The sequence below is a fragment of the Etheostoma cragini genome, chromosome 8 (assembly GCF_013103735.1).
Source record: "Etheostoma cragini isolate CJK2018 chromosome 8, CSU_Ecrag_1.0, whole genome shotgun sequence".
Classification (NCBI taxonomy): domain Eukaryota; kingdom Metazoa; phylum Chordata; class Actinopteri; order Perciformes; family Percidae; genus Etheostoma; species Etheostoma cragini.
Genome location: NC_048414.1, coordinates 19,107,936 through 19,131,563, shown reverse-complemented (window position 1 = coordinate 19,131,563; position 23,628 = coordinate 19,107,936). Strand labels below are relative to the sequence as shown.

Below are 23,628 nucleotides of genomic sequence, written 5' to 3'. Positions count from 1 at the left end.
ACCATCGGCTCGTCCAAGTGTGAAATCTCAATGAGGGTGGATCAGTGGTACGTTAATGCAGGGGACGCCTTTGCCTCTTAATCAAGGGCAAATATAGGCAGTGCTACCTAGCATTTACAAAACTAGACTTGCTAGTCAAATGGGGTTGTTCTACTCCTTGCCGCTACATCTTTTGTACAGTCACTTCACACACAAGCTGTGTAAACGCTGTGCGTGTAATTGATGGATGAAGAGGGTTTAAAAGGTTGAGGCCAAATACTCCAGTCTATCTATCTAGGCCTCAACATGGTCTTACCACCACCTGTGGCTGTCACTACCACTACAGTCACGCTGTATAAAACAGCACTTAGTGCAAAATCCCAGATATCATGAATCACCAGCAGCACTCACACAGACATATGGTAACCCGGCCTGAACCACAAAGGAGAAGATGGAAGTGTGGGATAAATAATCATTTCATTTTGATTCTTAGATGTGCTGACAAAGCAGGTATTGTTAATCTAACTTTAGAAATATGAAGAAACCTTGGCACACTTTTGAATTTCATTGAAAGGGAGTCATGTACACTTCCATGGGCATGTGGCTACAATAGTTTACACAGCACTGGCCACACATTATTCATCTCACTGAGTGAAAGACTTACTCATATCTGGTTTGGTTGTAGTCATTCACTTGTTCGCTTCAATCCCGGGAAAATGAGCGGAGGCGAGTACGTTAGAGACCAGGAATTTGTTTGCGCTGACTCATGTATTCACCCACAGAGTCGGCAGCTAATGGTGAGCGTGCTAATGCAGGACTTCACACAGCCTGTGGAAGGCCAGGCAGAGCTGGCTCCCATCGAGAGCTCGGCTCAGGATGAGTGGTGTGGCTGCATGCGGGCTAAGCCCTGCGAGTACAGGAGTTTGTATTGTTGGTTGAGCAGGGAAAGGAGGCTCGGAGACTGCTGATGGGCACCCATGTGTAATTATATACTCCCGACCTGACTCAGCAATGCTTGCCAGGGAAGGAGAACATCACTCTGTTCCCAGCCAAACTGATATATACACAACACACACACTAGAGAACACTCAGAAGGTTGTGCAGCGAGTACATGCACACATACAGTCAGACAGACATCCACTTATCACGTAGCCAAAATAACATGTTTCATAGACAGACGGCAGACATGCTAATTCAAAATTAAAGATGATGCTTCCATGCAATTTACAGTGTACGGGAGCTAAAATTAGCCTAAAATCTGATATTTATATTGTTTTTTTTTGCAGGTTCATTAGAAGGTGCTCCAATCTCATTTCCAACATGCATGCATGTGTGTGTGTGTGTGTGTGTGTGTGTGTGTGTGTGTGCATGCACGCATGGTCGTTAAGGAGTCAGGAATGCCAGGCCTCCAGTGTCACAGGTCTCAAGCTAAACTCATTAGTAATTTAAAAGTCGCTTCCATATCTGCTCATATCAATTATTCACTCATGTTTTTTTCTTCCCTTTTTTTACCATCTCACATTCTTGAAGTATAACCCAGAATAAGGCCTCACTTTACGCACAATGAACTGTAAATGGTAAAATGTAAGCACCTAAGTGTCATTTAAGTCATACAGACAAAACTCCTTTACCGGAGAGTTGTTAAAGGAGGTCTATTTTGTCAGTGACTGAGATTGGGGTTACTCTTTCATCATACTTGAATTCCATGCAATCAATGATGCAATATAAACTTGCCTGGCTGTTTATAAGCTGAAGGTAATATTGCCATTAGCATGCCCGGGGAAACAAATAACTGTGTGTTGCTGCAAAGAAAATGGCATACAAGAGAGCCTAAAGCTGTCAGTCTGTCACATCATGTGCTACAGCACCATAAAAGACTTAAGTTCAGTCCTAGGCAAGGCAGTTAGAGATCCAGGACAGAACAGGTGCACATTCTTGCGCAGGGTTAGAACAGTTATATTACAACAAAAATATATGCCTCCAACAGAAAGAAAACCCAGACCCATCTGCTGAATGAATGTTTTCATAGATGAAAGTGAAGAAGTTTCCTCCCAAGACATCAATCTGAGGCCCTGGACATTACACGGCCTGTTCAAAAACTACTACTGTGTCTAATGCAATCTATTCGCTGCTGGTTTTCATTGGATTCAACTTTGAAACTGAAAGCCAGAGTTCCGGACTGTGACATTCTTTGAACTGACAGGAATGTTTGAGAGAAAACCAAAGGTTGTACGGATTAACATGTTCCATGGGGAAGGTTAGCATGATATGCAAAACATCTCTTCTCACACACTCCCCATATTTACCTAGGGAGTTCCAACATACCCGGCCCTTGGAGAGAAGGATACACGTAAACACCGCCAGTGTGTGTGTGTGTGTTAGACCTTCAGGCAACCTATCCCATCATGTAAAATGCTGCAACAGACTGATAGGAGGATGTGTTTTCGTTAACATAAAAAAGATCCTGTACATTCCAGACAAATGCTGTCATGTGTCCCAAGATAGGGTTTTACTAGGGGGTTTGAACAGAAAAGCACTGTGGAATGTACAATATGTGATCAAACCATGAACAATGTTTGGACTTGAACTCACTTCCCAACATTTCCAATTACACAGCTCACCTGTAGGCGAGTCGGAAAAAAACAACTTCTTATAAGTGAAACATATTATTTTACTTATATTAATGCAAAATAGAAATAACTCAAACACAGGAAGAAAAAAAAGATATAAGTGAACATGTATAAGGAGGAACAAAAGGATTACTACTAAAGGTGGTCAGGCAGATTGCATCTTTTCCCCAAACGCATCATTAAGATATTTCAGAGTATTTTATTTTAAGAAAGCATCAGGGTGCAAAGGTTCACCAATGTAGAATAATTATAGCATCAGTTCCAAGAATGGAAATTGGAATCATGTGGGTCTGTTTAGTGTGAAGAACCACGATGGTGTTAATGCAACTACAGCAGGATGCTGTTGAACATTTTACACAATAATGTCAATGCCATTATACAATAAAATGTACTTTAAGAATTTTTTTTTTTTGTACGTTTGACTAAAGTAGCCAAATGTCTGAAATGTTATCACAACATCTTCGCCAGATTTAAATCAAGTATCAGACCAAAACGTGATTACAAATCTGACCGAGTATTTAAAGCTGGACAGTTTTGGATGCACACTGCATCCAAAAACGTATTGAGGGTTGAAATAAATAAAATAAAATAAAGGGTGGAATCTGTTTGTATTGCATGTGGCTGACGAGGCATTAGGGTGGGCCTCTCAATAAGCCTGATTTATAGACTGATGGGGAGTTGTCACACACAACTCTCTCTCCTTGTCATTACTCTGCGGAGAAGCAACAATCACGCCTATCAGAGCAGTGGGGTGGTGGGGGGAGGGGGGGGGATGTATGGACAGTGAAGATGAGTTAAAAAAAAAAAAAAAAAAAAAGAAAGGTAGGAGGGAAGGGTGCAGATTTACGGCTGATTCCTAGTCTCCTAGGACCCTTTGGGACCAAGACGGTATATCTGTCTAGGACGCACCTTCACTTCCAAAGCCGCCATTCACCCCGGTGACTCAAGATCACCGGGGTGATCTTGGCATGGGTACACATGCAAAATACTGACAGGGCTGCTGTTGTTGAGTTTGCATATGAGAGATACGTCGGCTACCCCTCAGGAGCGTCAAAGAGAGAGGAGGGGGGAGTGATGAAGGGGAGGCAGAAGTGGACAAGACAGCACAAAGACAAGTGTTTGTTGAAGAGGGAATATTCAACAGCAGGCGGGAAGACACAAACACCAAGTCTGAAATATGTCAGAATGAAACTGACCAACCAATTAGTGTTGCCGGTTTTATAGAGACGATAACTGAGGCCTTTGATAAAAGGAGACGTTCCATGAAGCAAGTTTACCGCATTATCCGGATAGCTTTGCAATGTAAAACCTGGAGCAGTTCATGTTCCACATTTGAGGTTGATTCAGGTTTCACTCTGCCAAGGCAGCCAGGCAACTCTGTAAACCTGCGTCTTGGAGCAGGGCCCAGGTCTGAGTCAAACATTGCACCTTAAACCGCAGAGAAATGAGTAACCAAACACTGAGAGTACATTTTATCTGCTGATCTCTATGGATGAAAAAATGTCCACTTTGGTCTACTTCACTGGGTTGCAGGAAGCATAGCAGCCTACCCACACGCACTCTAAATGGCACAGAATCACCTGTGAAAGATGTGTTTGAGTATATTCCTTGTTGCTATACAAGAACTGATGGAATGAAGATGCATGTGCATGTGCATGTGCATGTGCGTGTTAACTACGGCTTGCATGTGTCAAAGGCTCACCTCATTTTGCTCATCTAGGCTTATTTGGTAAGTGCATTTCTTTTTGAGACATGTCGCCTAAAAAAACTGCAACACTCATCTTTAATGCTTTTCACCACCGCAGCATACCTTGGTTCTAAATGGGCATTCAAAACACAGCAGCATTCAACATGATAATGACTAATGCATCAATATTTAGCGTATTTATAATATGATCGTTTGCCAAATCCTACCATGTAAACTCAGAGTTGTCAGAGAGACCCTATGGGAGATTTTCTATTCTAGAAGTGCTTTTTGTTTATTGCCAATATATTTTTTGTCAAATAAATGATCGTAGTTCAGATTTTTTTGCCCAGCCGTAAAGCTTACGTGCGTTTCTGCTCACCAATGTGCGTTCGCAGCTGCCATCTTCCCATTGGCTTGTTTTGCTTCTAATGTGCTTGATCAACCACGTCTACATTCGATTCTGCTTCTCAGGGTGAAGGATGAGTCTGTCAAATCCACCTGCTTCTCTCCTGTCCTGTCTGTTTATTTAGTATCCCCGAGGCAGACATTTTCTCTTTCTTGCTGGCGTCTTGACCCCCCTCCTGGGCCCTCGGTTGAAGCACCATGTTATTTACTGCCCAGAGAGCTCTGTGTGCAGGGCGTCAACAAGGCATGGCTGGTTGAGCAAGGGAGCAACCTGCTGCTCACACACACACACAGACACACATCCACAGATGCGCACAAACACACACCGTCACATGACTGTCCCAGGGGACTGGCAGATATGTTTACCCGCTCCACAATCATTACACGTGATATAATTAAGAGCGATGTAGAGAGAGAGACAAACAGACACAGATGTCCATAACCTCCTGGCGATCACGTTTCACCTGCCAGTGTTTTCAAGCTGTAACAACAGAACAGGACATGTGAAGCTATGGGTTTGATGACGTGACAGAGCAAACACCCAAGAAGGCTTTGGAAAATTTTACCTTGACAGGACGTGACATCATTCACTTAGGTGAACTTTATAGTCTGCTGGACTCATTTGAGAACACATCCTTAGGTGAACTTAGCTCTGTAAGGACCTTCTTAAAGTAGGTGCTTCAATCTAACCTCTCACCTGCACAGGATGGATGAATGAAGAGAGATTCGGGTCATGCGGCTCAATGATCTCAAACTATTTCAACAACACTGCCTAAAAAGGTTAACTGAAGAAAAAGAAAAAAAGTACAATAGCTTGAAGTTGGCAAAAAACAAAACAATCCCTTTGGGATATGTTTCTCAAACCTCCAGCTGGGATCAGAAGACTCCTAAACTTGTTTCTGATCGGTCTAGAATTTTTCTGCAGTTTTATTACACAAAAGATATGTTGTAAAGTGCTCTTAAAAATGTTCATGTCTTAAGATGTAAAAACAGAGCCGCAGTGAAATTCCTTCTCCAAATCCCCTCCTTCCTCTCAGTAATTATAGCCTTCCAGCTGACAAACTACAGGTCTGTTGTGTTTGTTTTTACCTCCTTGGAGTTAACAGGTGAACTAAGGCCTGTCTATGCTGGGCTGGATGCCGGTCTCTTTCTGGTACTACCAGAAAGTACCCTTAATAGCCTTCCTGGTAGAACAAAAACACCTGGAAGTGAAGAAGGAACAGTTGTACTTCCTAAAAAAAGTTACTGTCCAGAAAATCTCATTAGAAGAAAGATGTTTTCTTTGTGTCACAGAGAACTTGTAATCTTGAACAACAGGCTTAGTACTGCATCCTGCACAAAAAAAGTTCCTCTTTTGAAGCCCTGTGAGGATAGTCTGCCATATTAAAGTTGGGGGAAATGATTTATTTAGAGAAGTACAGATGATTTGATGAATTGAAAACTGGGTTGACACTGGATTGGAAATAGGGGTGTGAGGAAGGATGAGGGAGCAGGGTGTGAGGGATGTGAATGTGATGCAAGGAGGGCTGGGATCAATCTTTTATCACTGCGGTGTGCTTTCATCCCTAATGGATTCGACTTGAGCAGAGCACTACCTTCCGTCACATTGCACAAGCATGAGAAAAAAGGACTCACAGAGAGAACAAGAGGGACAAAGAGAGGTAGACAGAGCAACACGTGAGAAGAAGACAGGAAGGAGTTTAAAACCACCTACCAAAAATAATCCCAACACGTCAGCCAAATGATATGCCAACATATTATTTTGCTGACATTCTGTCACAGTGTTTCCAATTACCTCTGGCCCTGAGTGCATCTGCAGGAGTTAGGAAACAGTCCTGATAAGGACGGGAGAAATTGAGTCACTTCACGGCATGGAGAATGACTTTGAAAATTTCCATCAAGAATCCCAAGAGAAACCTCGGTGTGCATGGGTGGACTTGCTTTCCTTCCCATGCAAGCTGAGTGAGAGACAGACACGCTGACAGACAGAAGACAGACAGACAGACAGACAGGTCTTGAAGAAGAGGCGAGTCCATCTGTGTATTTGAGCAGTGGAAGAGCAGTGAAAATAACATTGCGGAGAACAAGGCACGACGACTCTCAGAGGACACTCTGCTCTCCCTGTGCTGAACAGGCTCATTCATGTGATAGAAAATAAGACATATCTAGGCAGTGAGGTAGACACAAAGGGAAGAAGAGAGAAAAAAATGTGCTAACTAAACAAGGCTGCGAAGAACGTTAAAAAGTTTGATAATGTGTTTAGACTGTTGGCAACCACTTTATTATCCTGCCATCTGATAGTCGATTTAAGTAGAATATCTTTAGTGCTTCAAAGAGAGGGGACATGTAGCAGTATATCATCTCACCACTTCTCCACTCTGCACATCAAGTAACTGAAGAAAACACGGTCAACTTTCTGCATTTTACTGATTCCAGCAATACAAATACTAAAGATGAATGCTTTCTCAGGGAGAATGCGGTCATGATCAGCACCTGACAGTTGTCCTTGATGAACTGTATTAGTCTCAGTTGCTCAGTAACCTAAGTGCAGGTAGATAATACTTTAACTGAAAAAAAGAAGGAACAAACAGGGTTCACTAAAACTAAAATAAATTACTGGCAGCCATTCAACTGTCCATTTGGTTCTTTCCATTAATTATGATGACATTATGTCTTTGCAACCAAGTTCACCGCCGAGATAACACATGAGGTCTAAATGTGTACCTCCTACAGTCAGTGAGGCACAAAAATAATCACTTCCCGTGAGTGAGGGGGTGAGGGGTTTCCAATCGATGGCTCTGATTGAATAACAAATACAGACTGTTAATAAGCTCAAGTTAAATAAGAGGCTAGCCGTGCATAACGATGAGTCCATTTTTAAATAAGCTTAGAGTGGTTTGGTGCATTAGTGTTGCTAGTTGAGATGTGTAGCACGGTAACAGTTAAATGAGGTAGGAACATGCAGCGAGTGAGCTAAACTCTGCTCATGCCCTCCATAAATTAATCTTTAATACTACAGTGGTAGAAGGAGCAGCCTGTGTGACGGCAGGCCTGTGAAAGAGAGAACCTGCACTTGTCAAATAGTTCCAACACACTTTACACCGAAGCTGGCTCTCTGACTGGGAGTGTACTCACAAAACACACAAAAAACATCTGAGTGCCCAAAGAGTGAAGTTTCACCCAAACAGGTTTTAGTCCTTTTGTTTCATACAGAAATTCAGGTGGTGGGTCTAGTGTCAACAGGTACATGTAACGACACAGCTCATCTCTCAGAGACAAACCACAAGATTTGCACAAAAAAATGTGCATACAAGTTGCACTTATTGTTAATAATAATTGCAGTCTTTACATGCAGGCTGAAACGTACAGATAAGGCACAGACAGATCGGCTTACTTCAGAGGAACTTCCCGACGCTGACATTTAAACAGGCAAAGCACACATTCTCACAATCTCCGAAAAGACAAGCCCTTACACTCACCGAGTGAGAGGATCTTCCCCTTTTCTTCTGTGTCTCTATATCCCCTGTCAGTTTTAATTCTCTCCTTCTCTTTTCCTCACTCGGGGGAATCCTTAACTTCTGACAGAGCAGCAGAGCCGGTTGTGTGGCTTGCGTGCGAGGCAGTGAGTGAGTGTGTGTGCGAGCCCAGAGTCCGGAGGTCAGAGGCAGTCGGACGCGGTCACGGAGAGATTTACAGGACGTCGCGACTTCTCCGCTCTGTCTTGCTGCCTTCTACTCGCCTGCTGCCTCAGGAATGCACTTCTCCTGGGTGTCCCTACCACAGCCAAGATCTGAAAGACTGCTAGGGCTCTCGCTCTCTCTCGCTCTCTCTCTCTCCCTCCGCCCCTCCTCCTTCTCTGTCTCTCACCCACACAGAAACACACCCTTTCAGTCACTCCTCCTCTCTCTCTCCCTTTCTCCCCACCTTTTTGTTATGCCGTGCTGACAGATCAGATACCTCCCCCTTTTCAGGTGTTTTTTTCCGGCTTAGTCTTTCTCTCTCTGTATTAATTTTCTCATTTTTTCTCTTTGTATTCTACATTCCCCAATGACACAAAGGGCTGCATGTAAGAAAGCTCAAAGATAAGAGTAGAAAAAAGAAAAAACTTGAAACTCTTTGCATGCATTCGAGTCTCTATTCTTAGTCCGGTCTATTACCTGAGGGTTGAGATAGCCACCCTGTTGCCTCACATGAACAGCTGATTACACAAATGAGTCTGTCAGGTGATTTTCTTCCTTTTCCTGGAATGAGGTCATAGTCCGGCAGACCAGGTGCAGTTGGAGAGCCTGCGCGTGAATCGGTGTTTGAGTTGGACAACACCCTGTAAGAAAATGAGAGGATGATGTCACACAAATCTGACCACCCTGGTCCAGAGAGCAAAGCATGGACAAAACAAACGCCTACTCAATTATTATCACTACTCAACATTAGTTTATGAAACAATGGTACAATCCTGAACCTTCTATCCCCACAGCCCCCTCCCACACACAAACACAGATCTAAGACTTGCGTGACCAATGGGTTAGACAGAATGTGTGGGAGCCCCTCAACATAAGCTGACCCCTTTATTTCTATTGACACCTCTTCTCTCTTTATCACCCAATCTCCCTAAATCTGACAATTGAACCAATATTAGTCTTTTTTTTTAACCCTCACCATCCCCCCTTAACCTGAAACTAAAGACTGAAGCCACTGAAACCCGATACCAAGCAGAAAAAAAGTGAGACTGTCCCGTCTCTCATGTCACAAACAGAACATTTCTAAATAAATGCAGCACAGAGTAAACATAAAACATATTAGCCTGCAGACTATGTGCATATGATAATGAATAGTAAAATCATGTGAATAAGCATATAAAGCAGTAAAGTAAATCCTGCTGTGTCATGCACTAAACTGTTGGTGTACAAAATGAACATGATTATGGATGGCTAAAATAAACACTAAAAAGCCTTTAGAAGGTACAGGCGTGCTTAAATGATGTTATTAAAGCACTTGTTCACCCGGATTTTTTTTAAGCGATACAAATATAAATATAAATCAAATCAAAAACTATATATCTGTGGTAATCCATTTTTTTATATAAAACATATGTATAACATTAACAAAAGGTTTTCCCCCCTAAAATCAGTTGTTTTTTTAAAGACAGTGAGCAAGATATCTTTGTGAGACATTTTTCAGAGTAGAAATGAACTTGTCAGTGCTCTCTGGTGGATGGACTATGACATCACTGTTCCTAAACTACCTCAACTATATCTTTGGCAATCTTGTATGCTTTTTCTTGTCACTTATCGGCCAATATATACGGAGTTACAGATATACTTTACCTGAGATAAAGCCTATCGTGGTGTATATTATTAAGGTTGTTGTTTTAACCCACATTTTAGACTTCTTCCTGGTCAATTTGTTATTTGTTATGCGACTATGGCTACTTCCTGTCTCAGAATTCTGTTACTTTAAGTTTGGTTATTTTCCTTGTGTTAACTAAGGAAAATAAAGCTTTAATGCGCAACATTTGGATTTTAATGAACATCTGTTACTTTCAAGCCATTGCCAAATGAGTTGCTACAAAGCTAATAATCACTATCAGCTCCACACAACTCTCTCTGTATTTCTCAGTATGGCTATGTTCAGAAGATTGTGTCGTCCGGTGACTTTTGCACGCAGAAACTCGAGTTAAGATAATTACAACTTCTGAAGAATCCATCATTTATTTTATCCTCCGTGTCCTCGGCTACTAGTGTGGTGGAGGTAGTGGGTGCGCGATCCCGGAGGCAGAAACTACAATTATAGCAGTAAATAATTAGTACTAAAACTAATGCTTGTCATAAAATGTGTAAGAATTTGGTGGCAAAAAAAGTCCAGAAAGGGATTTTTTTCAAGTTTACAAAACACGTCACACAACACGTCAGATTGAATTCTGGTCTGACTAATGAGCACATGCAGTCACAGGGCCTAATAACCAGTGTGCCCATGGTATAGAGCAGACGTTCCAAAAATAAATGTCTTAGATTAATTGCATTAATTTGATGCATTAAATCATGCACAAAAATGACCACTGTGAAGAATGCTGTAGCTTTTAGCCAGGCTGTGTCATAGAGGCCCGCGGAGAGTCGGTTCTCCGTTGGCCTATAAAGCAAAGCTTTTGGCACATCTCTGAGCTGTGTTGTCTGACAAATCACTTGAACCACACTGTTGGGGGCAGAGCCTCCTGAGGCATTGCTAAGCTACTAAAGGCCACACTGAAAAAAGGCTAAGGTGCCAAGGAGGAGTGACATTTTAAAAACTGCAGAGCAGTAAGTACACTTTATGGATCTGGACAGACTATTACTTCAGTGGTCCTGTGCTTGTCCATCGTCCGAACCACACCCTGTTCATGTACTTTTGTAAGACGTGACTAGAGCAATGGTTAACAGGCGGCGAGTCTTCCTTGTCGGTTTGAGAGTCTGAAGATGGAAAGACAACAGGGCTGAAATCGGAGTGGTGGGTGAGGGTATTGTAATGTGATGTGGAGGATTATCAGTGCAAAGCCTCCCAGACCTCTCTGACACCTTCCAGGCATTCTTCAGGGCACCTCCCACTGCTGTGCCTCCCTCATCCCACCCTCCCTGTCAAACCCCACATATCATCCCTCTTTTTCTGCGTGACTCAAACATTCTTGCAACCCCCTTTCCTCCTCCTCCTCCTCCTCCTCCTCCTCCTCCTCCTCCTCCTCCTCCTCCTCCTCGTCCACCCTCCCTCTGTATTCAGCAAAGAAAGCTAAAAAAAACAAACAAAGACAACGTCTAAAAAGCTGGAAAAGATGCACTTTAAGAAGAGATCCTCCCCAATTTTGTACTTCTTGAACCATTTATCCCTGTTGCACAAAACCTGAAAATGCACTCAACTCCATACCCTAAATATATCTATTTTACTGTTTTCAATCACCACCTACTACTGAGTAAATACCTCGAGAAGTGATACTAGGTTTAAATTTGTCCAAAGAGTGGCGAGACAGCAACAACTCAGCTCAGACGAGACAGGAAGATGGCTCTCAGGCTGAGAAATAGGCCGTTTGGGTCTGGAAGCCGTTCAGTAGGTTCTGTGGAGGGCAGCATGGTGGGGGGACGGCATGCTGATAGTGTCTTTGTTAGCCATTATTCACCAAGAATGAACAGAATTAAGTTGCTGCCACAGCTCACCCCTTCCCGTCTTCCCTGTGGAAACCCCCACCCCTTCTTCACTCTTTATTTATTCAGCCTTTCACTAAAAACGGCTGTCAACAGGTGGACAACAGGTCAGTGAAGACTAAAGCCTGGACAGTGAATGGAATGAGAGCAGACACAGCTCTATTTTCAGAAGCCTAAACAACTTACAAAAACCTGAACTTTTGTTGACATCGGTTTTCATAATGCAAGAAAAGCAAGGTAGTAATGCTCTGTTTTTGCCAAACATGCCTAAGTATAGCATTGCTGTCTAATTATGGTCAGGCCAGGGCTGTTGCTCCAGTAGTCTAGCTACGTCTTGTGTATCATTATGACAAGCGAGATGGCTTTCACCAGCAAAGGTAATTGTACTGTTAAGACATAAATATAGCACATCCCACACCAAGAACAGACAAAGACTTTTGTTTTCTTCCCAGAAAACCTGTCTCAGAGGATGATTCATGTTTTGGAAGCAAATGCATGTCACTGTATTATCTTCTTACAAACAACAACAGCTGTACTGAAAATACATTGTCAAGGTGAACCTGAGGACAAAGGGATAACAGGGGAGCACAAAGTGAGAAAGACAGGAAAAGAGGATCAATTGGATCACCGTATACACTGCTGGTTAACAAACATTAAGACAAACACAAGACTTTTTTTTTTTTTTTTTTGCTCTCTTAGAACACTCTTCAGATCGCACTAACGAAGCCCACACATAAGAGAATCTCGGTTGACTTTTAGCAGCTTCCAAGTTGTCAGGACTTTGGCTGCACTCCGGCACAACTCATTCTCTCCCTTTTTATTCAAAACCAGTCCAGACTGGTTGCCATCATTCAAAAAGCACTCCTCACACTGCATTTTTGGGGCTATATGGAAAGTTATTTTTTTCAGAGGAAACAAATGTGGACCTAACTCCAACGTTGCAAAGTTGCCCTTCAATGCTTTCAGGTGGTTAAGTCTGAACTAGTGCCTCAGAATGTCTCATCTCCTTCCTTCATCCCCTCTAGCAAAGCCAGGTTGTTTTCATCCTACTTCTCCTACTCATCTTACTTCTAGATGTATAGTCATACGCTGTCCATACTCTGTGAGATAAAGCTGTGCTATTAGTGTCCCACTGTGATGCTCTTATCAGTAAATGGAAATAGGCGACAGCCAGCCTGATTGGCACTGGGAGAAAGCTGTGTCATGGGGCCCTCAATTTTTCACTCATGCACAATTTGGATGGGATGTTGACGGCGGGCTTTTTCATTTGTCTCCGTGTCTTTCCCATGTAAGAAGTGCAAGTGAGCCAGGGAACAAAAGAGAGTCAAAGTCAACAAGACACTGCCGCCCGCGACCCCCCCCCCCCCCCCCCCCCCCCCCCCCCCCCCCCCCCCCCCCCCCCCCCCCCCCTACAAGCCTCAGCTCCAGGCTAAGCTGAGGATTTCTCAGGACAGAATGAGAACCCAAACCACACCCTGGTCTAGGTTCGCCTTGTGCACTGACAGAGCAAAGAAACAAAGAGTAGGCAAGATGAGATGTTGTGCTGCGCGGGGGTTGGAACTGCTGATTTCATGATGATCTCAGTAAAAAACAAAAGCCACTGGATGCAGAGGAAATGCTAGTTAGTGACAGGGGAGCTATCAGGTGGGAGCAGGTCAGGGGTCGGAGGTGAACAAAAGCTTCCGTAAGCCCCACACAGAGGGAGGGAGAGGCCCCCGGTCCCACTCACTGACGCCCAGTCCCTCTATCTACATGCCTCCGCCTGCAGTTTGTCAATCTGACCATGTTTTCTTACATCTTGTTGTCGAGTTAAATGCTTTTCCATTTGTCCTCCATATAGACTTAGATGTCCCCAACACTTTTCTGTCATTTTATTCAAGACACTGTTTACAACACTGGTCTATTCCGCTCAGTGTCTGGGGGAAAGGGCTATCCAAACACCTGCAGGAAAAACAGCATTTAAAAGCTTTAAGTGCACCGAGCCTGTTATCTCTATCCTTCGGTGGCTTTCCTGGATCAAAGGAAAGCTGTAGCTGTGTTATGGTAGTAAGAACTTGTTTTGTAGCTACAATTATGGCCTAAAAGCACACACACAAGAAGAGAAATGTATGCATGGCCTCTTACACACATCCAAAGACTTGATGATAGCAGTGTATACTGGAGTTCTCAAATCATACCATTTTAACAACAGACATTTCACTTCCAAGCAGAGGATATATGCAAAAAGGGAATCAGCAGAACTTCAAGCACAGACACTTGAATTTTAACAAGGCCGGTGAGACTGCCATCACCATCGTCATCGGGTCGCTAGATGGTCTGAGTGAGTGTGCTGGAGTGGGCGTGTGCATGGGACTGAATTAATAACGTACGTGTGTGTGTGTGTGTGTGTGTGTGTCGGTGGATTTGCCACACCACTAATCAGCGCTTAGACAAAGGCCATATGTGTGCAATGTCTAAGCATCTCTCCCACATATCTCCTACATACTCCCCTTCACGTCTGCGTAAAACCCTAACAGCAGGAATTTTAGGATTGTCGGGTCAGCAGTGGTGACATCATGGCAGCCCGTCAGAAGCAACAACAAGGCCTCAGTGGCAGTTTCCTCCTGGTTGCATCAGCTGTGCGATAAAAGGCGGCGGATCAATGACACACATTTGAGTCCTTCTTCCTTCTTGCTTTATGAATCTCCAAACATCCAATACAAACAAGCAATTGGTATATACTAAGTTATCATTGTCATGAAATAGTTTGATTTCCAGGACAACCAATCCTTTATCAAAATTGCAATATGGACTAGTGCAATATCTAAATCGTAGGGGGGCACCAGACATCTGGGCGTCCGGGCCTACAAATCCTTTTCATTTTAATATTTCTCAATGAAAATGAGAATAACACAAAAATGATCCAATATCGTGAATCATATCAGTCAAAATAATAGTAATTTGATATTTTCCTCATAGCGTGCAGCCCTACATCTGACCGTGCACCCTTAAATTAAATACATATGCCTACAGGTAACAAGACTTGGTCCAATTTGTGTCATCAAACATGGGTTGGCTCTTTTCTTTTTCATCAGGCCTTGATGCATGACTCTACACAAAAAGATAGGCTTCAATGGGACTCCAGACTCTTCACATGCGTGAGGTGGTCTAAGGTCAACAGCCAGACATAAATAGCTTCATTGTTTACACAAAGATACAAGTATAGCCTGAGGAGGCTAACCTGCTCAAAAAAGTATGAAAGGGACTACTTAAGCCCATGCAGCTATTAACATTCTGTGGATATAGTATGGAGCAAAAAGCAGAAAACTTAAACTTATTATTCTTACTAAAATAAGTCATTTCTGCCACTGGCAGACTCTTCTTTCAAGTGCCCCATGTCTATGTGAGGGGTCAAGTGTCAGCCAACAGATGCTGGCATGTGTCTGTGTTTGTATGTACAAAGGATCCTTCAGGTCATCAGATAAAGTGCACCTGAGGGAGGGGCAGGGAGCCCGCTTTCAGCGTTGCCACGGTAACCCAACACAGACGCAACCACCTGGTTGGTGGAGCCCAACCAAGGGTGCAGAGAGGGTACCACTTCAGGACAGTAATCATGCCAGAAAATCCTCACAAAGTGGCCCGATTCCCAAACACAACCCATACTGTGTTTGAGCAGAGCGGAGAGCGCCCACAGCTGTTGAATATTTCATGGAACATAAAAAGGAACTAAGCCTACTGTGCAGCTCTCATTACAGCGGAGAAATAACGTTGGCCCATCTTGACCAAGTTATCAAGATGGTTTCAGTCAGAGTCTGTCCTGTTGGACATTTAAATAGCCATTCCACGCCAACACACAGTTTATAGTAATTACAAAACATGATCACACTGCTGCTGCAAATCATTTCTGAATGATGCATTATCAGTTAACATCACTTCATCTGACATGGTCACTAGGGGTGCCACGGTTTGTGAGAATACATCCAAACGGTTGGCTTTGCTTGTCTCGGGTGTGCGTCGCACGGTTTGTCACTAACGCGAGGTAGCTTTGTGTCCGTATGTGACCTCAGACAGTGTGTTTCCCTTTGGCGCCAAAGAAGAAGTGTGGGCATGTTACCAACAAAACGTAGAGCGAAGGACGGTGTAAAACATTTCAGGCCATCCTGCCAACCTGTATACATTTTAACATCAATGTACCAAAAACGTTTTTTTCACTCTAAAGCCGCTGAAGCGGCTGCTGTCTCAATCCTGTGGGCTCTGCAGCGAGCGGGACAGCTCAGTTTCCCCCACAACTGATGCACACGCACACACACAAACACATACACACTGTGGATGCAGTAAAAAATGGAGGTGAGAAGTAGTACAGGATGACCTAAATTGAGGACAGTTACACTCGTTATTGTAAGTTTTGATACATTAAAGTCCAATAAGTCCTTTATCAAACCGTATGAATGTGTGTCCCAGGCCAGGACAGGGAACTAACTAACAATACAAAGATCAACAAGCCACAAACAGTCAATTTTAATTTTAATAAAATAAAGATTTTACTTCATAATCTATTAACAAATTTTGCCTTTATGTAAATTTCAAACAACTGAGATAACCTATATGTTTAGGGAATGCAATCAGTCTCTCCTAGAACACAATTAAAAATGGAGTGTGATTCGTTTTTTGTCGTAAGGTTATAATTCATGTTAAAAACCCACAATGTGATCATTCTTATCTTGGAAAAAACATTAGTGGTCATATCCACAATAATTTTCAGGATTGAGTCAGGGATACATGTTTATCACAGAAAATAAGGTAAGGCCGTTGATTTTCAGGTAGAAAAAATGTAACCATTTTTCTTCTTGTACAGATGGGTCAATTGAAATGGGTCAATTTGACCCCAATACAATTTTTGTAAGAGCTACACTGAAGTTGGCAGTTCCATAAACACAAGTTATTTCAATAGATATTATGTAATATTTGAATCTTTATTTGCTAAATAGGAACATAATTTCCTGTAGATGGCAATACACATTCTCCTTTTTGCGAAATAAATGAAAAGCTTTTTGAAATCATCAATGTTGTCCCTCTTGCTGTGTTAAAATCTAAAAGCATGAATATAGGATTTGAACTATTTTTCAATACTATATCCTACATTGTGGATAATCAAGCTGTATCGCATATGCTGAAGTATATTTCTGGAAGATTAAAAGAAAAAAACGTAACAAGAACCGTACAGAACCGAAAACCGGGACCCGAAAACCGGGGTTCCAAACAGAACCGTGGCTTTTGTGAACCGTGCCACCCCTAATGGTCACACTGATAAGAATGCATTTTCCTCGACACATCCATACGATGTTACCATGTTAATACGACTAATAATGGCATCTGTCCCATAGACAAAGACTAAGTTAGATTTAACTTTAAAACAATAAGTCACTGTTTAATCAATGACACATGTGCCCTTTACATTGTATGATTTTTGCAGTGCTGACAACAAGTCCAGGCATGTGTTCCACTAAAAAAAAAAACACTTAGTGAAAAAAACAACACTCAACAAACAAGACCATTTGTTTCACTCACCTCCTGCAGACTAATGGTCTCTGTGACTGCCCGCCCGATGAAAAAGGAGAAGAGAAAGAGGAGGAAGAGCCACACAGCCCTGTCCCTGTCTGTGTGTCGTGCTCACGGGCTACCTGATCCTCCACAGCCTGCACAAGAGACTGACAGAGAGAGACCGGTTTAGAGCACAGCAGATGGGGGGGGGGGGGGGGGGGGGGGGGGGGGGGGGGGGGGGGGGGGGGGGGGGGGGGGCTGTAGAAAAAAGTGAAGTGGTGCCGCCATTCCCCGTCACCCAGGAAACCAACGCTCTTTCAAAGAAAATCGACCAATGGAAAACGCCGGCAATTGTGTTCAGACAAAAAGTCACATGACATACCAAAACACCACTCCCTATGCACGGAGTGAGAAGGGAAGACAATAAAAGAAGTTTGGTGTTGGGGGGCAGGAGGGTGATGAAGAAGGGGGAATACAAAAAGACAAGGGCAGAAAGAAAAAAAAGAATAGAAAAAGTGAAAATGAAGTGAAGTAAAGCAGACAGTGAGTTGGGTTCCAGGGCAGGGAACAGGTCGCCAGGCCTGACTCCCATACCATAACTGCACGGAGGAGCGACCTATCTCCACCTCATCTTCCCCACAGCAGCTTTCTACCAAAGTGCTTGGCTGTAGCCTTTTTATTTTTTGCTAAGCGGAATAATGCTAAGCAGCAGAGTGTGACACTACTGGTACAGCTCTGTATCTGGCTGACACACTCAGACATTACCTATCTACTCCCATATTGGGCTATTTCTGTACAGAGCGTTGAAAACATTCAGGAAGGAGTTTCTTCCTACGCTGTGTTCAACCCATGTTGTATTGACCATCAAAAAGCACTTTTGAAAGTTACCTCATTTTTTTTACAATTTCTTTTTCATCACATTAGGTGAAATCAATTAGGTAGTACAAGTTAAAGCGTAGGTTTAGTCGGTTGGTTATCAGTAGATATTTCTGTTAAATGCTACAGTAGGGTTCAGATTATAACAAATGCATGACTTGTTTGCTTCATTTGTTTCTATTTGCATGTAGGTTGTTAAAACATTTAACATTGTATTTTATTTTCAGTAAGGGTTAGGAATTATTCTTTAAAATAGTTTTTTTTTAGACAGCAGGAACACCTTTTTAAATGTCCCATTTTATACAGACCTTAGTGGTCCCCCACTGACATATCTGAAGTGTCTTTCCCAAATTTAGCCTTGGTTTAGAATTACAGCCATTATAGCCAGTCCCACAATGAGCTTTCCTTAGTATGAGCCATTTCTGAGTCTGTAGCTTTTGAGGAGGAGAGGGGGGGGGGGCAAGGTGGAGGCTGGGGGTGTGGCTTTGACCAACTGCCATTTTTGCTCTTTTAAAAGCCATAATGTCTCTCCCTCGTGGGTGGACCAATTTCTCTGGGCAGAGAAAGGGGAGGTAACCTCACCCCTATATGACCTCATAAAGGGCAAGATTCCAGTTCGGCCCATCTGAGCTTTTATTTTGTCAAAGGCAGAGCAGGATACCCAGGGCTCGGTTTACACTGACTCATTTCTAGCCACTAGGGGACCATAGGCAGGCTGGGAGTCCCTTGCAACAAGTAGCCTACATGATGCTAACGAGAGACTTCTGTACTGTCAATCCAGTAATAATGGACCTACTTACTTTTTGTTCACTGCTGGCTACAAGTTAGCAATCAAACACAACAAAGGCTGTCACCAGAATGGCATTTTGAGCTAACGTTGGTGATTCAACAATCCTTGATAGCTTTTTTTAAATGATTTCCATCTTCAGTCATTGTTCGTATGACAAAAGTATATTATTTTATTTGGGTGTTTTGTCTTGTCTTATTGTGGTAGTCTGTTTTCCTGTCTTAATTTCTAAGGCTGGTTTTCTGTCTTATCTTGTGATTGTGTTATTTTGGTCTAGTTTTGTATATGTTCTTTTTCGTTTCATGTCTTAGTCCTTGGTTGCTCTCTTGTTGTAGTTTCTGTCTTGTGGTCTCTTGTGAGTGTCTTTTACATGTTCTGTTTCCTGTTTTATTGTGATAGTCTCGTTCTCTGTGCCGTCTTGTTTAGTTTGACGTCCTGCCTTAGTTTTCCCGCCCTTGTGATTGTCTGATGTCTTTCACCTGTTTCCCAGCCCTTGTCTCAACTGCCTCTTGCTACCTCGTTACCCTCTGTTTTTAGTCTTGTTGTCAGATCATTGTTAGTGTTACTGTGTTTGGTGGTGTGCTCCTGGTCAGTGTTGTAGCTTCCCTGATTCTTTTTTTTTTTTTTTTTTTTTATCCTTTTCTCTGTGGTATTTTCTGGGATTTTAGCCTTTTTTTTGCCTTCTTCAGTATTGGACTCCTTGCTTTTCTTCATTTTTGCCTTGTGGTATGTACCCTGTTTGTTTTTATTTCAATAAATCCTCGCTACAAGCTTCTCCTGCCTGCCATTGTCTCTGCATTTGGGTTCTCAATTTCCTACAACTGTAACACGTTACGGCGTAAACCGTGTAAATCTGAGCATGTGCAACTCACATCTGCACTCGACCAGAGGCGGTCTGACTCGACTCAAATCGGGTAGTGACAAGGCTGTAAACAAAAATGCACAAATAAGGTGCCCAGAAAGGAAAATCTCAAGGGGCTTGAGAATATCTGCCCTCAATCACGGCACAGATCGTGTACCCACAGTGCTGACCTTCATATTGAAGAACCCCTTTGGAAGCAGTCGGAGCCCAATAAAGCCAGCTGAGTCACTTCATCTGCAAAAAGCAGCGATGCAGAAATCCCTTTTTATGGTGGACTAATTTTATTCAATATTAGCAGACGCCTGAAGAGTGCTGAGAATGCATTTTGCATAGAAGTTATTTCCTCATTCTATCCGACCCAAATAATCTCACCACTAAATGTTAGCCGTAGTATGATCCTACTCAGTCTGAGAACTAGTTCGCAGGATAGTATAATCTGAAAGCATTCTAAAAAAAGACAAATACTGAAACATTTTATGTGCCATTTGTATGAGTAAACTTCACTTTCTTCCCAAGTCTCAAAAGCTTTTTTGTTTTAAAATTGCTTTTTTACGATGCAAAAGGCATCTCCCCAGGGTAGTAAACTAAATTACAGTTTGGCTCTCCCGTGTACATTCCTAACAGAACTGTAACTATACAGTCTACCAGTGTTAGACAAGGGGTTTATTACTCAGACTGAAATCACACATCTATCACTTTCTCAGCAATATACTGTACACTTGAACACAATCATCTGCCTTGTAATACATCGCCTCAGCGCCAGTAAATTGCCCTGTGGCAGGCAGAGCTCATTCTCTAAAAAGCATTTAGCAAGTGAAAAGTGGCCCAATTACCCCTTTAGAGAGAATGTGACAGGATAGCTGATGAGCCAGGGCAAGGGAAGGTGACAAACCTGACAGTACCGAACCCAGGGGCAGAAATGACAAGACTAAGCCTCCATTGATTTTACTTTTTCTTTTTTATCTCTCTCTTTTAAAGGAAGAAAAAAAAGTAATTGAGGACTACCTGAGGATTAAACATCCTGTGCCAGCTTGTCAATAGATAATAGGCACATTCTCGCTCTGGGCTTACTGCAGATTCTTGGCATATTCTTGAAAATTAGAACATACAACCTGGAGATTAGACCTAATCATGAAATGACACTGACAGCAGTCTGCTTCACAAGTTTGGGGAATAATAACTTTCAGTATGTGTAAGCTGCTCTTCTTTATTCACTAAACTGTCCATCCATTCTGCTCAAGACTATGTATAGTAATAGGCTGAAGAGAAAAATCTAAACCTGCCTTTGGGGCTACATTTACACTATCATGAACAAACACTAAAAACATTTCTACTGCCGCAATAAGCATAAGTCAATTCCCGGATAGAGAAATACATAATAGTTATTATTTAGAGTAGGCAAGGGAGGCCAAAAAACCCAAGACTCTCCTTTGTTTGGATAAAAACTAAAATAAACGTAACCAAATACATTTAAAAATGCAACTTATTAGTATCAAAACATATCTAATATCTAATATCTAATAATAGTCATTATTCTGTAACAAAAACGTCACACAGATAAGAGAGGTGGTAAAATGGACTAACAAGTGCTTTTATATTAAATCAACAGCCACATGCAATTTAGCTGGCAGGTGAAGAATACAAACGACGAAAATCTCTAGATAACTTACTTTAAATATGAAATTCTAAGAACTATAGACTAATACAACAGGCTTAAATATAAGTTATAGGACTTACAATTCTCAAGGATGCACACACGCAATCTCAACTGGCTGGTTATCCTCCAGACAGCAACAGTCTCTTTTATCGGCCTGCTCGTGGTGTGAAGAGCGTCCGCGGCCGTGCTTTTCTCCGACACGCACTCTCAACAATCACGGCTGGTAGACAAACCTGTTGTACAGCCCCATCTCTGATACTGTGGGGGCAGAAATGTTGCCATGGTGGGCCGTCATCACAAAATCATCATAGAGTCACTGATCCCTGATAAGAATAATAACAATTTCAAGAAAAGTACTAATTTAATAACAATTTATACACTGTTTTGTAAGTCGTTACACAGGCCCGGGGCCTGCATATTCAAGTTATCCTGGATGAATTTAGCTTTGACTCGGTTGCACAAAACCAGATTCAATTAAACCCAGCCAAGTAACCATGGAGATTTATTATTTGCGGCTAGCCTGGTCCAGAGCAGGCTAACAGCCAGGCTAAGATTAATCCTGGAGTCTCGTGTGTTAAATCAGCTGTCGCTCTGATCTGAAATAAACGTGTTTAACAGTTATTCCGTTGTCTTCTACATGTGTTCTGCTTTATTTTGATCAACATGCATTACTTGTCACTATTGTTGTCATGAGTTGGATTTAAACTCTACCATAGCAGTTGTTTAGATGGTTAGAAATGGTTGCACTGGCACCCAGATGCGGAGTGGCAATCGGGAGAGTCGGGACTTTTTCCGGTGGGCCGGTAGTGTTTCGAAGCTGCCCGGAGGCCGCTGCCCGGTGGCCGCTGCCCGGTGGCCGCTGCCCGGTGGCCGCTGCCCGTTGGCCGCTGCCCGGTGGCCGCTGCCCGTTGGCCGCTGCCCGGTGGCCGCTGCCCGTTGGCCGCTGCCCGGTGGCCGCTGCCCGGAGGACGCTGCCCGGTGGCCGCTGCCCAATTCCCTAGGGACTGACTTACTCCCCCCTAAGACTAGACCTTATATATGCCAGTTCTGGAAATATCTTATGTTTTTAAGACTGACACTGATCCTAAGACATAAATAAAACATGTATGAAATGCTTATAGCCAAGACACAAAGAGGCCACAACAACAAGTTGAACTAAACATGTTGTCAATCCGTGATGTGGGAAAGATAAAGAAAAAGGAAGAGAACAACATGATGGAGTTAAACAAGTGGTAAGTAAAAGTGGAAAAAAAACAAAGAAGTGGAGGAACTACGATCAACAGACAAACAATAGATGCACGGGGATAAACTAGAAAAGGAAATTGGTAAAATGACAAGTTCCTTAATAAAATCAATCTCATTTTACACAATTGGGATTTTTCTCAAACTAATCAATAACGGTTGGGCGGCTATTGAAATAATAGTGTATTACTTCCCTCAACAGCCAATTTTATTGAGCTGTGCAGTATAAAGTAGGGGTGTATTTTAACATTGTAAAAAAATACACGAAACAATTAATTGCTAATTTAATGCAAAATGCAAATATCCCTGCACAATGGTGGTAATTAGGCCTATCTGCGTTGTTCCTGCTGTTGTAGTTAGTTAACGACATATTGCTGTAATTAAGTAGGCCTATTGTCATTTTTATTTAACTTTAGCATGATAATAGTGTTTTTAAAAACGTAACTAACTGTTGTAACAGATAGATACAACGTTTAATAGATTTTGAACATATTTTGGCGTTACATTTGTCGACCACCACTGTATGTCTATATACGAATTAACATAACAAAGCGACAAAGCCAACTTAGTAACAGCAAGTTCGTCGACGAACTTAAGTGTAATTTAGTGTTAGCTAGCTAGCTAGCGTGAGCCAGTGACAGAAGTTTAGTAAAGTTCATTCTTCATCGTCAGCCTGTCATCATCCAGCAGGTGCAGCGTTCTGAGCAGCCAGTAGCACTTGTTGCATCCTTTACCAAAAACACCTAAATGTCACATTATTCTGTCAGAAAATAAAACACAAGGTGTAAAAAGAACTTACAATTGATTTAGTAGTCGA

General features: G+C 42.5%; 1 protein-coding gene across 6 annotated transcripts in view; it reads right to left on the bottom strand.

Moving 5' to 3' along the window:
• Positions 1-23,628, bottom strand: part of rassf7a (Ras association domain family member 7a) — a 36,349-nt gene extending 12,721 nt beyond the window's left edge. Inside the window, exons 1-2 of one of the 6 annotated variants that reach the window (XM_034878214.1) lie at positions 23,611-23,628; positions 17,415-17,542 (exon numbers count right to left, since the gene is read on the bottom strand). The gene's annotated coding sequence lies outside the window, so the exon portion shown is untranslated. Of the gene's footprint in view, positions 1-7,425; positions 7,437-8,180; positions 8,575-8,858; positions 9,023-17,414; positions 17,543-23,610 lie in introns of those variants that run through there. The other 5 variants (XM_034878215.1, XR_004657481.1, XM_034878217.1 and 2 more) reach the window with 5 other exon arrangements.